At 34.3% G+C, this 15,709-nt stretch overlaps 1 pseudogene; it reads left to right on the forward strand.

Moving 5' to 3' along the window:
• The first annotated feature begins 2,707 nt into the window (after nt 1–2,707).
• LOC105116262 (vacuolar-processing enzyme-like) lies at nt 2,708–6,022 on the forward strand (annotated as a pseudogene).
• The last annotated feature ends 9,687 nt before the right edge of the window (nt 6,023–15,709 follow it).

Genomic DNA, 15,709 nt, shown 5'->3' on the forward strand with positions numbered 1-15,709 from the left:
GGCAATATGTCCGTGAATGCTCCATATGCCAACAAAACAAGACTGAGAATGTGAAGCTGCCAGGACTTTTACAACCTCTACCCATCCCTATTGCCCCCTTCATTGACATCAGTATGGACTTCATTGAAGGCCTACCCAAATCAGAAGGAAAGGAAGTCATCCTGGTAGTAGTCGATCGGTTCAGCAAATATGCACACCTCATGGCTCTCTCCCACCCCTACTCTGCCCTTATAGTAGCTAAAGTCTTCATGGAGCATGTCTACAAACTCCATGGAATGCCAGCCACCATCGTGAGCCACAAGGACAACATTTTTCTTAGTCAATTTTGGAAGGGAATTGTTCAAACACCAGGGCATCAACCTGCAATACTCTACTGCCTATCATCCCCAATCGGATGGTCAAACAGAAGTGGTTAACAAGTGTATAGAAGGATACCTAAGGTGCATGACAGGGACTGCCCCAACTTTATAGGGAAAATGGTTGAGTGCTTGCGAGTAGTGGTACAACACCAACTACTACACTTTAACCAAGAAGACGCCTTATGAGATACTCTATGGCATGGTGCCTCCAATTCGCATTCCCTACACTCACAAGGACTCTCCAATTGAGGCCGTGGATCACTATCTCACACAATGAGAGGAAATGTTCAAGGAAATTAGAAGTAATCTCCTACAATCTCAACACCAGATGACCCAACAAGCCAACAAGAAAAGAAGTGAAAGAAGTTTTGCAGTGGGAGATTCAGTCTATGTCAAACTACAACCCTACCGACAGCACTCAGTTCACAAGAGAGTTTCCCACAAGCTATTAGCAAAATACTATGGTCCCTATACAGTCACTAAGAAAATTGGCACCATAGCATATGAATTACAATTACCTGCCACAGTTGCTATTCACCCCGTCTTCCATGTCTCTCAGCTAAAGAAACATGTGGGCCATCATGCAGTCCACTCCGATCTTCCTAATCCTCAGCATCGATCCTTACTACAACCTCTACAGATCATCAAGAGAAGAATGATTAAAAGAAGAAATACAGCAGTCACTCAATTATTAGTTTTATGGAAGGACTTACCCCTGACAAAAGCCACCTGGGAAAATATTGATGATTTCTACTTCAGATTTCCTGAGTTTCACCTTGAGGACAAGTTGGTGATCATGGAGGGGGCATTGTCACGATTGGAACCTAAGAAGATGGAGGCTAACGCAGAAGAAGAGGGATTTATTTCAAATCAAGCATAAACGACAGCGTTAGGAGGAAGTGCCAAGGAATTTAAACATTAGTTAAACGGTTGCGTTTCAGGCAGCCCGGATGTTTCTAAATAAAACTAGTGAAGCCACGTGTAAGGGCTAGGTGAAATATAGAAGTAAAAGAATGTATTGGGTTGTGTTAAATACCCTGAGAAATGTAACAAATAGGTAATGAGAAATATAACAGAATCCAGTATTTCCTCCTACTCTCTCTCGTTCTCCTTCTGTGTGTAAGAAAAAACCCATGTAAAACGCATGACTAATCCTTCTTCCTTTCTTCTTAAATTTCTTCTCTTCTTTTATAATATTCTGATCATCCTCTAGAAACGAACTCGCAGCACTCCATCATCAGAGATTAGACAGCGATGACCAAGATGGGACCATAATAAACAGGGCACAGAAAAAAGGAAAGCAGCGAAAGGAGCTGGAGGAGGTTTGTTTCAATTTCAAGAACATTATTACGTGAGGAGTAAAGAAGGTGATAAACGCTGCTCCTATTTGCCTTACAAGCCGGATTTGGTGGGGTTTCTGTCTAATGTTAATGGGGTGGGAAGGAATCTTCATCCATTTTGAGAGGTAGCGGATGATTAATATATTTTTATTTTTTTTTTGTAATTTTTCCTCTTAAGAACAAAATTTGTGTATTAATTTTATTTTTGTTTTTGTAATAGGGATCATTTATAATTTCGAGGATGGATTTTAATTTTGTGTGTGGATAAAATAATTAAGCTGTCGTGATGGATGATGTTGTATGTTTACAATAGTTTTTTAAAGTTAATACATACATATATATATATATATATATATATTTATATTTAAAAAAAAGGAGTCATTCTTCCTTCTTCCCAGCTTCTTGATGATAAGTTAATATATTGTCAAATCTTGTAGCAACTAGGATAATGACGCGTAAAAATTCTATAATAATCGTTCATTAATTAGTTAAAAAAATTGTCTTACATAATAAGAAGAGTAGCCAGTGGCTATTACAAATTTGAAACTGCCAATTGTTCTTGTTATTAATCATTAAGAACACAAAAACTATGTTTTTAAGTCGACCAGGTTAATCTATCATATCTATAACCTGATTCAAATTTCAAAACTATGTCTTCCATTTTCCTATGTAACTCAATCCTTTCCTAAATATCACCTACCATTAATCGTACAATTTCCAATAATATTGCATCTACGGTAGAAAATAAGATACGTCAGTCCATATATTTCAATCGGAGCCTCACGATAAGATGAGTTACATCGTATACCTCCCACGTCAGGACACGATTAAATCCTGTGATTTTCTTAGGCCCACTATGGTGTCCCCGCAGTCTTATCACAAGATTCCTCTTTCAAGTAGAATCAATTATATCCTGGCCGTCAGATTGTTTAGGAACCACCCAAGTATAAAGATTGTAATCCATTTGAATTACCAATATACCCACATCTAATACTATAAAATTTATAACCTCACCCACGACTCTTTCACCAATCGATTAAAACCCCCTCCTTTTTAACCGGAAAATCGACAATGACGGGACTCGCTACCGGCGCAATTTTTCTTCTTGTTTCTTTATGTGGTATCGCCGCCGCTGGCCGAGACACTGTTGGTGACGTTCTTCGGTTGCCATCGGAGGCTTCCAGGTTTTTCCATAACGATGATAATAGTGATGATGATTCAACTGGAACTAGATGGGCGATCCTGCTTGCCGGATCTAACGGTTACTGGAATTACAGGCATCAGGTCATAATTTACTCTAGCTACATATATTCTTATATTGTGCGTGATCATGATGGTAATTTTTTAGGATAATTAGGCGTGTTTTATTTTTGTTTTGTGATCTTGTTCAGGCAGATGTTTGTCATGCATATCAACTGCTGAGAAAAGGTGGATTAAAGGAAGAAAATATAATTGTTTTCATGTACGATGACATTGCTTATAACTCAGAGAATCCAAGGCCTGGAGTCATCATTAACAGTCCTCAAGGAGAAGATGTTTATAAAGGAGTTCCAAAGGTTTTTTTTTTTAAAAAAAAGAGCTTAGGTTCTTATGTAGATATGAATTTTGTGGAGTCAAGTCATGTGGTTGTTTTGTTTTGGCAGGATTATACCGGTGAAGATGTCACTGTTGGAAACTTTTTTGCTGCTATACTTGGAAACAAGACTGTTCTTACTGGGGGTAGTGGAAAAGTCGTTGATAGTGGTCCCAATGATCATATTTTCATTTGCTATACTGATCATGGAGGTTCTGGGGTGCTAGGTTAGTTTCATATTTCTATATACACACTGATCATTGTCTATTTGTTGTTTCCTTGGATTTACTTCTTAATTGGTTGCATCTAATTATTACATCGAAACTTGAAATTCCAGTAAAATAAATGGATAACTTGTGACTGATGAATTAAAATTTTGAAAACTATTCCAAGAAATGCTATTGTTACTGTCTTATATTGTTCCTAGCTTGTTATTTATTAGAATTCTCGTAGGTTTTACATTTCTGATTGATCAAATAGGCTAATTAACTTTCATGTGTGGATTTTTGTTAGGTATGCTACCAATCCATACCTCTATGCTGATGATTTGATTGATGTCTTAAAAAAGAAGCATGCATCTGGGACCTATAAAAGCTTGGTCATTACAAACTAGTCTGAGTTAGTCCAGCAGTCCACTTCCAATTTTTCTTGATGGGCTATAACTGTAAAACTGCAGGTGTTTTATCTTGAAGCCTGTGAATCCGGAAGCATCTTTGAGGGTCTTCTTCCTCAAGGTTTAAATATCTATGCAACCACAGCATCAAATGCAGAGGAGAGCAGTTGGGGAACCTATTGTCCTGGAGAGTATCCTAGCCCTCCCCCAGAATACGAAACTTGTTTGGGTGACTTGTACAGTGTTGCTTGGATGGAGGATAGGTATGCATGGTGTTAATTTTCAATTTTATTTTTGTTTAGATGCAAGGAAGTCAGTATTAAATTGTCACACACACCATTCAGTTGTTTTTGCCACTCATCCATCAGGCATGTAGGATTTACTTTTTGTCAAGGCTGATTAGTGGCCTAGGCTCTCGGATTGATTATCTTGACCCAGTAATCATTTTTCATATGTTCTGCTGGGTTGAAAAATGATTTCAATTTTTTTTCCGTCCTCCCAAGACAGATATTTTTATATGCAATTTTTTTTTAATAATTTGACATTGTGAACAGCGACATTCACAATTTACAGATGGAAACTTTGCACCAGCAATATGAACTGGTAAGTGCTTGCAAGCTATTTATTTACACTAGACTATTTTGAATAAAATCCAAGGAGGGCAACAAATTTGATAATTTTTACTTGCCTACAAATCATATGATTTCATTACGGTGCATTTGCAGGTAAAAAGGAGGACTTCCAATGACAATTCTCCCTATGGTTCCCATGTCATGCAATATGGTGATGTAGGACTTAGCAAGGACATCATCTTCCTGTATATGGGTACAAACCCTGCTAACGCCATGGATGAGAACTTGTTGAGGCCTCGTTCTAAAGTTGTTAATCAGCGTGATGCTGATCTTGTCCACTTCTGGGATAAGGTGTTTGTCTTACCTCCTTTGTTCCATTTTGAATTAAAATACTGCCTTTTGGGCACAAATTTTTAGCGCAAAGAGTTATTAATTTTTTTTTAATTTTTTTTTCATGTGCTTGTAAGCCAATGCCCTCTATGGTGTCAGTTGCTTGGTAAGAGCGAGGGGTTCTTATAATTTTGTTAGAAGATTATGAGGGTTAGCCCAGCAAGTAAAGGACATTTTATGGCTGTATTAGAATCTTATCATGAGAGGTGCTCATTGGGGTTGCTGCTGATGTAACTTGATTTAGGGAAACATCAAGGCTAAGTTGTTAGGTAGAAAGATAATTCAGTGGAATAATCTTCTTGTAGGATGCTGTGCATAACTACTACTTTTATATACAAGTTTTTTCACATGTTTTTAACCATAGAAATTACCTTTCTGCTTTAGTTCCCTTACTCTGTATGTCCTCCATACTTTTCTGCTTTAGTTCCCTTACTCTGTATGTCCTCCATGCTTTATGCAGTACTGCAAGGCCCCCGAAGGCTCTTCTAGGAAGGTTGAAGCTCAGAAGCAATTTGTTGAAGCATTGTCACATAGAATGCATATAGACTACAGCGTAAAACTTATTGGGAAGCTCCTTTTTGGAATCGAAAAGGCCTCAGAGGTTTTGAATGCCATCCGTCCTGCTGGGCAACCTCTTGTAGATGACTGGGACTGCCTTAAAACACTGGTAAAATTTTATGGTTCCCAGCCTCAGCTTTATCACCGTCTAACCTGTTTGTTCTCTTTGATTGCTAGCTCCGCTGGTGACACATTGAAAGATTCATTTCCTTTTTTGAGAAAATGTCTTCTCTTCTTCTATGCAGCTGAGGACTTTTGAAACACACATGCGATCTCTTGCAAACCTTTGCAATGCTGGAATTGGAAAGGAACAGATGGCCGAGGCATCGGCACAAGCTTGTGTCAGCTTTATTTCTGGTCCGTGGAGCACTCTTTACAAAGGGTTCAGCGCATAATTAAAGCAGAATGTCCTATATAAAAGAAAAAATGCTAGGGCTGTCTGCTGTTTTGCACATGTGATCCACCTGTATACAAGTTATTTCGGTGATGTAGTCAAATGGTCACTCTCATGATTGCTCGTGTAAATATAAATTAGAAGCACTTCTCTACCGAGATGCGATTTGTAAGGAAAGCACATTTTCCTAAAGATTTCCAGTAAAATCAGCTTATTCATCTTCTTCCGGTGTTTATAACAAAATGCGTTGCAAAACTCGTATTCCAGCAGGCTAGAGGAGGCAGCACATTCTCCCGCTTGGGTAATGCCATTCCATTCAATACTAGTAATCATAACGCCGCCACTAATTATCATTGTAAACTGTAAAATACTAAAAAATCTAGTTCTCCGCCTAAATGTCTAAAGGTTCAAGACTAGATAGGCGTGCCCTGGTTTCGCCGCTTTAACACAAACCAAGGATACTAACCTAGGATTGGTCTGAGAATTCAGGATACAGAATCGCCGCGGACTTATTCAATTTTTATTTTTATTTTGGGAAAGAAAAAAAAATCCAGGTGATGATATATGATATTTAATAAACCATAAATAAAGAATTGTATTTGCCAATACACACACTAAGGATTGAGTCTAGAAGATAAGAGGAGCATGCACACGAGGATACTTTTGTAACGTGGAGAGCTTTTCAAAAATAATTTAATTAGACAACAAAAATATTCCTTGTAAATGAACTAATAATATAAACTCAATTGGAAAAAAAAAATTTTGAGGTATAATGTTTTTTTTCAAAAACGAAAAAGATATATTACCCATTAGCATGATCACTGGCCACCATAAATATTCAGCATAAATATTCAGAATGATGGGCTCCAACTCTTATGATCTAAGAAGCTCGTTTTTAAACCATTTACTCAAATGAAAACATCTAAAAAAAACTCTAGAGATCTCAATAAATTGTTTATAATATCAAATCAGACTTTGAAGTTTCAAAAAATCAAAAGACTCAATAAACTTTTTTTTTTATTAAGATAAAGTGCTATAAAAACATCATAATAAAATCTCTCCAATAAAAAAAAAATTATTGGCATCAAGAACAACCTTTCTTGTTTACCAAATCGTGGCTAGAAACATCAAGGAAGTGGAAAAAAAAATATAAAAACAAACTTAAAAACTATAACAATTTAAAACAGGACTCGTGCATGAGGAAAAAAAGAGATTGAATATTTATTTTAGCTCCAAATTGCAGCTCTAATGCTCCGATTGTTTAAATCAAGAAAACTAAACTCAATTCTATCAAATTGAGCAATGATCTAACATTCAAATCTATTTTTTAAATCACAAAAACCCCCCACATCAAGCCAATTGAAAAATTCATCAAGCATAATCCAAGATGAACTTAATATTGAAAAGATCAAAATGACAAAACAAACAAAAAGTATAGTTACAAAAAACTTCAAAGGATTAAAAAAAGAAAAGGAAAACAATATGGGTAGCTATTGCAATCTATATTAGGCCGCGTTCCCCTCCTATGTATCATCTCCATTGTTTTTTAATATTTTTTTTCATTGTGCATTGCCTCATGTGTCCGTAATTTTAAAAATCATTTTATGGTTCATCAAACATAAATTTTGCATCATCAAACCATGATTGCTAAAAAAAATAACTAAAAAAATAAAAATAAAATCTAGCATATAAAAAATATTAATAGAACAATTTGGCATTTTGAAAGAGTCAACATAGAAACCGAGAAAATAAGAGAAAAAGAAAAAGAAATCATCGGAGTCACACAATAACTTTCTAGTTAACATGTGTTGCATGTCAAGAAGAGACTTGCCAAGATGCTTCCAACACCACCAATTAGCTTACCTCACATATGTCAGCCTTTTTCTCCTTACCTGTTCATTTTGGTCCCTGGTCTAGAGAAAAAATGACTAAATATTTGTTTCAATTTCAAATTTAGTCATCAAACCTTCAATTGTTTTAAATAAGTAAGTTGAATTCTATTCTTCAAATCAAGCATTAACTCAGCTTTAGAAATTTTCACGATATTCCCATATCTAAAGCAACCAAAATAAATCATCAAGCCCAATCCAAAATAAAGTCAATACAAAAGAATGAAATTGAAAGAAAAAAATTGAGTGATAAAAAATATCATAGCACTTGAATATTTTCCTATTACCATTCACTTTAGTCCCTAATATTGCTAAAAAATGTTAAACATTCATCCAAGTTTCAAATTTGGTCCCTAGAGTTATAATTGTTTTAATTCAATGAATTTGAGTTTTAGTTTGTCAAATCAAGCATTAATGGAATGGCAAAATTTTTTCTCCACGTAACAACATCTTAATATCTAGATAATTAGAACAATTCATCAAGGTCTATCCTAAATCAATATAATGTGAATTGATCAAATTGAAAAAGAAAGTGAAAAAAAGATCAAAGGAACAAATCAGAAAGGAAAAAAAAAAGAGAAAAAATTTGGAACACTATTATAATCAATAGTGTGTTCTCTTTACTACTACAATAAATTCATTAGTAGTTTTAGTTTTTTTAATTTAATTTTAAATTTTAATTACAATTGTAGTGATTTATGTGGCAATGATTGTTATATTATAAAAACATATATAATGAACTATTACATGAATGAAAGTAGTGATATAGAGGATAATTGAAATAGGCTTTTTATTATTATTATAAGAACAAAAATGTAATTTTCAAGAAAATAATAGGACCATAAAGTAAAAAAAAAATACAAACTAAAATGTGTTTTTCAAAAATAAAAGAAGTAAATTTAAACTTATAAAAAAAACTATATTACATCACCATCCTCTCATATTTTTTTCATTGACACTTATAATTTATAAAATTAAAAATTAAAAATAAAGAAATAAAATATTAAAAATAAATATAAATATAAATATAAATAAAACTCGTTTTTGATTTTATCTTTGTGCATTATAGATGACATAGTTCATCCTATAACACTTTTTTATCCTTAAACTTTTTTTCTTCATAATTTCAAAATTACATTTTATGTTTGAATCAATTTATGTATCATAATTCTCTTGTATTTGAATTTTTGTTGCATATGTGAAGTTTCTGAAAGTCTTAACTTTAACAAACTTGCTTTTACATTAGATTTTATCTGTATGCATTGTTGATGATATTGTTCATCCTATAATGCTTCTTTTTTTTTATCCTTAAATTTTATTTCTTCACAATTATATATTATTGATGTGTCATAATTCTACTTTATTTGTGTGTTGTCACATATACAAGAGTTTTGGAACACTTCCCTCTATTAAATAAGAATCAATTTTATGAAGAAAAAAAAACATTAATAGTGAAAAAATTGAAAGAACAGAAATCAAAATTAAGAAAAAAAACAAACAATTTGTTTTTATTCTTTAAGATGTGTGAAAAACTATAATTTAATCCCTAGATTTTCACATTTTTACATATTTTATCCCTGTTATTCAGGAATTTTATGATTAGATCATAAACTTCATTTTGTTTGCATTTTTTTCTTTGTGTTGATGAAGAAGAGAAAGTCGAAAGAAAAAAGAAGTAAAGAGAAAAATATTTAGCTGGTCACATTCTAACAAAGGAAAAGATTGGTTTTGGATTTATTGAGTTTTTTATTAAAACAATAGAGTTATACAGAGGTGGTTTGGAACTTTCTTCTTATTAAAAAAAGTATTTTCAATTTTGGAAAGTGTTTTTTTAATCAATCTAATTTTATATTTTTTTATACCTATTTTGTGATGTTTTATGATTACAAATAAGTTTACTTGGGTTTCTAGGATTTCTTTTTAATTGTGTTTAGATTAAAAAAATTGAAAATGAGTATTTAAGTTTGTCATAACCAAATTTTTGATTTTTTTTTATTTACTAAAACGTTTTGATAAAAAAAAAGAGTAAATGAAGAATGAACTAAAATTTGAGTTAATGAAAACATGATTGGAAAGTTTAAATATTTAATTAAACTCTTGACTAGTTTAATTAATTAAATCAAGGGTTTAATTGGAAAATTAATAAATTTTGAGATTTAATTGAGCTTGGGATTAAGTTAATTAATTAAATTAAAAGAAATTGAGGAATTAATGAGTTTGAGGACTTAATTAAACTTTGACTTAATTAATTAATAGAATCAGGGGTTTAATTGAAGAAATACCAAAGTTTGGAGGTTATTTAGAGAAAATTATTGGAAAATTAAAGTTCAAGGACTAAATTGAATAGTTTAGAAATTCAGGACTGTTGTGTAAATAACATATCAATTTAGGGATCTAATTGAAATTAACTAAAAAAATTTTAAAGAAATTTTAATTGATTAGGGGTCCAATTGTTGAATTGCCAAAGTTCAAGGGTAAAAGTGAAATTGTGCCCTTTGCTGAACGTCGTCGTTGCTGGTTGGAGAGTCGTGTGATGTTCTTCATTCCTATTCAACTGAAAACCTGAAAATTTGCAACAGATTCAGTTGTGGATCATAATCTTTGCCCACGATCTCGCTTGTTTGAAAATACAGTCCTGCAAAGGCAGGATGACTGAGGAGTGAGTTGGGGGTCTCTATAAATGGAAAAAGAAACCTAACATAGAAGAGGAAGAGAGAAGAGCCGAAAAACACAGCAATTAACAAAAAAATTGGCAGAACAAGAACGGAGAAAATCACCCAAGAACAGAGAGGAAAACAGAGAAACCCACAGAGTAGAAATATTCAAATACATAGAAAAAAAAAAGAACAAGAGGAGAGCACACGGTGAGGAGAATTATCCTCGAAATCGTCTTCAAACCTGCAAACAAAAAAAAAACGAATTCAGCCAAGGAACACTCACAGCAAGCCATAATCTACTAAGAAATCAAGAGGGAAAGCACTGACAAGAGTTCATAGACAGAAAACCAGAAGGAGCAGTAGACAGGAACCATCATCAAACACTGCACACACCTTCAGAAGCAGGATCTCCAGTCTCCAGCGGCAGGATCTTCGGAATCTCCAGAAACAGGTATACCCACACCCGTTGCTCTCTGTTTTGGGCTCCTGTATTAAGATTGCACTTGAACAGTGCGAAGGTAACTTAATTACCTTCGCACTGTTGATGCACGCGTGAAGGCGCTTCACGCGTGCATCAATTGTTTGCCCAGCCGGTCACTGGCTTAGGCCGGTGACCGGGCGGGGCCGGCTGGGCCTAGCCCAGCCCTTATGGAGCTGAGCTGAGCCCAACCACCAATATATATGCTGGGCTGGGGTTAGCCCAGCCCAGCCCAAAAAAAAAAAGTAAAATAAAATATTTCAAAAATGCAAAAATAAAAAATATAGTCATGAATAAAAAAATAATGTAAATTTATTGGTTTATTCATTGACGGCAGAGTCAGGAATAAAAATACCGGTTTAAATCTATATCATTTTTTATTCGTTATTTTTAGCTAGAAAAAAATAAAAAAATATGTACATGCATAAAAAATAAGTTTATTTTTTTTTTCATTTGTTCACTGACGCCAGAGTCGGGAATAAAAATAACTGATTTAAATTTATTTTATTTTTTGTGTGATGCGTAAAAAATAAATTTATTTGATTTGTTTATTCACTGACGCCAGAGTCAGGAATAAAAAAAAATAATTGATTTAAATTTATTTTATTTTTTGTGTGATGTGTAAAAATAAATTTATTTGATTTGTTTATTCACTGACGCCAGAGTCAGGAATAAAAAAATAATTGATTTAAATTTATTTTATTTTTTGTGTGATGTGTAAAAATAAATTTATTTGATTTGTTTATTCACCAACGCTAGAGTCAGGAATAAAAAATAACTTATTTAAATTTATTTTATTTTTATAGCTACGTGATATTTACCAACGCCAGAGTTGGAAATATCTGTAGTTAAATATTCACTGACGCCAGAGTCAGGAATATTACACGCAAAACCACCATAGCATAAACCAAAAAAAAAATAGCAATTATTGACAAAGTCAGCAATGCAGCCTGCCTTAGGCAGGACGCTAAAAGGGGTGATAATATCTTCCCTTTTGCGTAATCAGTCTCGAATCATAGAATCTCTGTTGACCAGTTAGGGTTCCTAGTAACCATAATACTAGGTGGCGACTCCTTAAACAAAAACACTTCCTCATTAAAGAACTGGATGCCAGAAATCCATTCTTTCCATAAATTTAAATTTTTTAAGGCCGCCGCGATGTCGGGTGCGACAAAGTTCAAGAATAGAAAAAAAAATACAACTTTCCAGCATCTACAAATGCCTAAAATTTATATTAAGTGTACGACACGTCATTAATATATATATATATATATATATATAATGTTCATGAATATTAATTGAAAATAAAATATCTATTTTGTTGCCTTTATTGTAATTTTTTATATCATTTTTTCATATTAGTTATTATCTTATCTTATTATTTTAACATTTTCAAATTATTAAGTCATTATTTTGTTTTTGTTTTTTTTTATTGAATCTTGTTTTTCTAAACATGATAAGTTTCGATTAAAAAAAAATGATTCTTATAAAAACAATATTTTTTTCATAAAAAAAATATGAATGAACAAGGACAAAAATACATTCAAATTATTAAGATTTTTGTGAATATTTATTTTAATAGCCTTACTAAAAAACAAAAACAATACATTAATTAAAAAAATTTAGACTTTAAATCATTGTTTTTTTTATATATAATAGTAAAATGTGATTGACAAAATAGCAAATTGCACAAGGTGAAGAAGTTCTAATAGATGCTCAGGGCAGATATAGTTGATAAAAAGTTCAAATAAGTTGGAGTCCTCCTAAGCAACAAATTATTATTTATGATCTATTGTGCCATGAATGATTCAAAAATCGGCAACAATGAATCTGACGAAAATGGATGAAGGATGGGTCTGGTTGTATTGTCTTTCTTTTGGTGTTTAGGCTAGATTATAGTATTTTTAAGGTAAATAAAAATGGAGGATAAACTAGAGTGATACTTTGATAAGTCGATCTGGACGCCACAAAGATCAATCTAGGATTTTGACGCCACACTCTTTGTGATTGAAGAGTGATAAGTCAGGTAGGGTTCTTCACAAATCAATTTGGAAGAATAACTCTTAATTCTCGGAATTAAGTTCAAATATTGGCCAAAAGTTGTTTATTACATATTCTGATGCCATATTTATAATGGAACATCCCTCCACACTTAGGAAAATTCAACATGACAGAAATCAAGCCCAAAACTTGGACTTTGACAAAGTAACCAGACAAATTACACTAGCACACATTTTCTGACTTTAATTGAAACATAAACAGACCGAATTTAAAATGGCTATAACTTCTTGCACAAAAGTCCAATGCAATCATGGTTGGACAATCTGGAAAGATCACGTTCTGAACTTGAAATCCACCTAGATTAGTCTTGTTTTCACATGCAATGGATGACTTCAAATTCGGGTTCAAATTTATCTACTGTTCTGACGTAAACAGCATCAATTTCTTAACTTATTTGCATTATCAACCCAAATTCAAGTAGTCCAGCATCAAAAGAACCATTAAGGGCTCTTCCCATCTTTAAGCTCCAATTGTAGGCAAATAAGCACCCTTGAACCAATTTGAAACTGATTGCCAAATTTTAACTCCGACGCAGCTTCAATCATTCCAATCTGACTCGTCAAGGTCCTTTGTAGTTGTTTCGCTCTCGCTCTTGTCATTGGACCATCTGAATCCTCTTGCATATTTGATTTACCTTTACGAGATGGATTATCATTCCCATGATGCACATCATCAGCCCCGGGTTGATAATGATTTGTCCTCAAATCATAATCGTCGTCATCATCCAAGTATGGAGTCAAGTCTTTCACATTAAAAGTAGCTGATACATTGTAATCACCAGGAAGATCTACCTTATACGCATTATCATTCACCTTCTCTATAATCCGAAATGGACCATCAGCTCTTGGCATCAACTTGGACTTGCGTTTGCTTGGAAATCTGCCCTTACTAAGATGAATCCAAACAAGATCACCAGGTTCAAACCTAACCATTTTCCGCCCCTTGTTAGCTTGTTTAGCATACTTTGTTGTTTTCTCCTCAATATGTAATCGAACCTGCTCATGTAGTTTCTTCATCAATTCTGCCTTTCTAATTCCATCCATAGATGTCCTCTCATCAATTGGAATATGAACAAGATCAATAGGAACACAAGGATTAAAGCCATACACGACCTCAAATGGTGAAAATTTTGTAGCCCCATGCACACTACGATTATATGCAAACTCCACAATAGGCAAACAAGTATCCCAACTCTTCAAATTCTTATGTATAACAGCTCGTAACAAAGAAGATAAAGTTCGGTTTACTACCTCAGTTTGTCCATCAGTTTGTGGATGACATGCCGTACTGAAAAGTAACTTCGTTCCTAGCTTCCTCCAAAGAGTCTTTTATCAGCCTTGCATTCAACCTAGAGATCAGTGCATACCTCCTAGAAAGAGCATCATCAAAATATACTACAACAAACAGCCCAATATACTTCCTCAAAACATGATTCATAAGCCTCATAAATGTACTAGGCGCATTAGATAACCCAAACGGCATTACCATCCATTCATATAACCCCTGTTTAGTTTTAAATGCTGTTTTCCATTCATCTCCCTCTTTCATTCTAATTTGGTGATAACCACTCATCAAATCGACTTTAGAAAACAATGCAGCACCATGCAACTCATCAAGCAAATCATCAAGTCTGGGTATAGGAAATCGATACTTAACTGTTATTTTGTTGATAGCACGGCTGTCCATACACATCCTCATGGTACCATCTTTCTTTGGTACAAGCAAAGTAGGTACGGAACATGGACTAAGTGATTCTCGAACATAGCCCTTCTCTACAAGCTCACCAACCTGCCTTTGAATCTCTTTTGCTTCCGCTGGATTACATCTGTATGCTGGTCTATTAGGAAGTGAAGCTCCCGGCACCAAATCAATTTGATGCTCAATTCCACGAATAGGTGGTAACCTTTTAGGTAATTCATCTGGAAACACATCTTTAAATTCTTCTAGCAATTCCTTAATCTGTGTTGGTAAGTCCAGTCCTTCTACTTGTAGCAATTGCTTTGCCCAGATCATGAAAACAACCCCCGTCGAAGCTAATGCCTGTTTGATATCGCCTTTTTTGGCTAACAACAGCCCCTTACGTGATTGCACCTCCTTTTGTTGGCTTCGTAACTGATCCTCTCTAACCTGTTGAGAACTCAATGGTAACAAGTTCACCTTCTTTCCATTCAGCATGAAAGAATAAGTGTTCTTTCGTCCATTGTAGGTCACATCCTTATCAAACTGCCATGGACGACCCAGTAACAAATGGCTAGCTGACATCGGTGCAACGTCACACAAAATCTCATCATGGTAGGTTTTAATGGAAAATGGCACAAGAACTTGATTTGTCACCCGAATCTCCCCATTCTCATTCAGCCATCGCAAACTATACGGTCTGGGATGTGGAATGGTAGTTAAGCCCAATTTCTCCACCAAGGTAGTTGACGCAACATTAGTGCAACTTCCATTATCAATGATCATCCCACACACCTTATCTCGAATCTGACATCGAGTATGAAAGATGTTCTCACGTTGCTCAGCACTAACATCAACTTGTGCATTTAGAACCCGTTGCACAACCAACAAATCTCCCTTCACTGGTTCGAAATCCTCTTCCTGTTCCATTTGTGCCTCATCTTCATCTTCAGTTTCAGCCTCATCTCCACTGATCAGCTCTCCATGATCCCCATGCAATATCATTACCCTTTTATTTGGACATTCTGAAGCAATGTGCCCATGTCCTAAGCACTTGAAGCACTTGATGTCTCGTGACCTCCTTGGATGTGGAGGTTCTGTCACCTTCTCCTTTCCCTTTAAAGAATCAGAACTGGTATTCCCCTTGC

The sequence above is a fragment of the Populus euphratica genome, unplaced genomic scaffold (genome assembly GCF_000495115.2).
Source record: "Populus euphratica unplaced genomic scaffold, PopEup_1.0 scaffold892.1, whole genome shotgun sequence".
In the NCBI taxonomy this organism is placed as follows: domain Eukaryota; kingdom Viridiplantae; phylum Streptophyta; class Magnoliopsida; order Malpighiales; family Salicaceae; genus Populus; species Populus euphratica.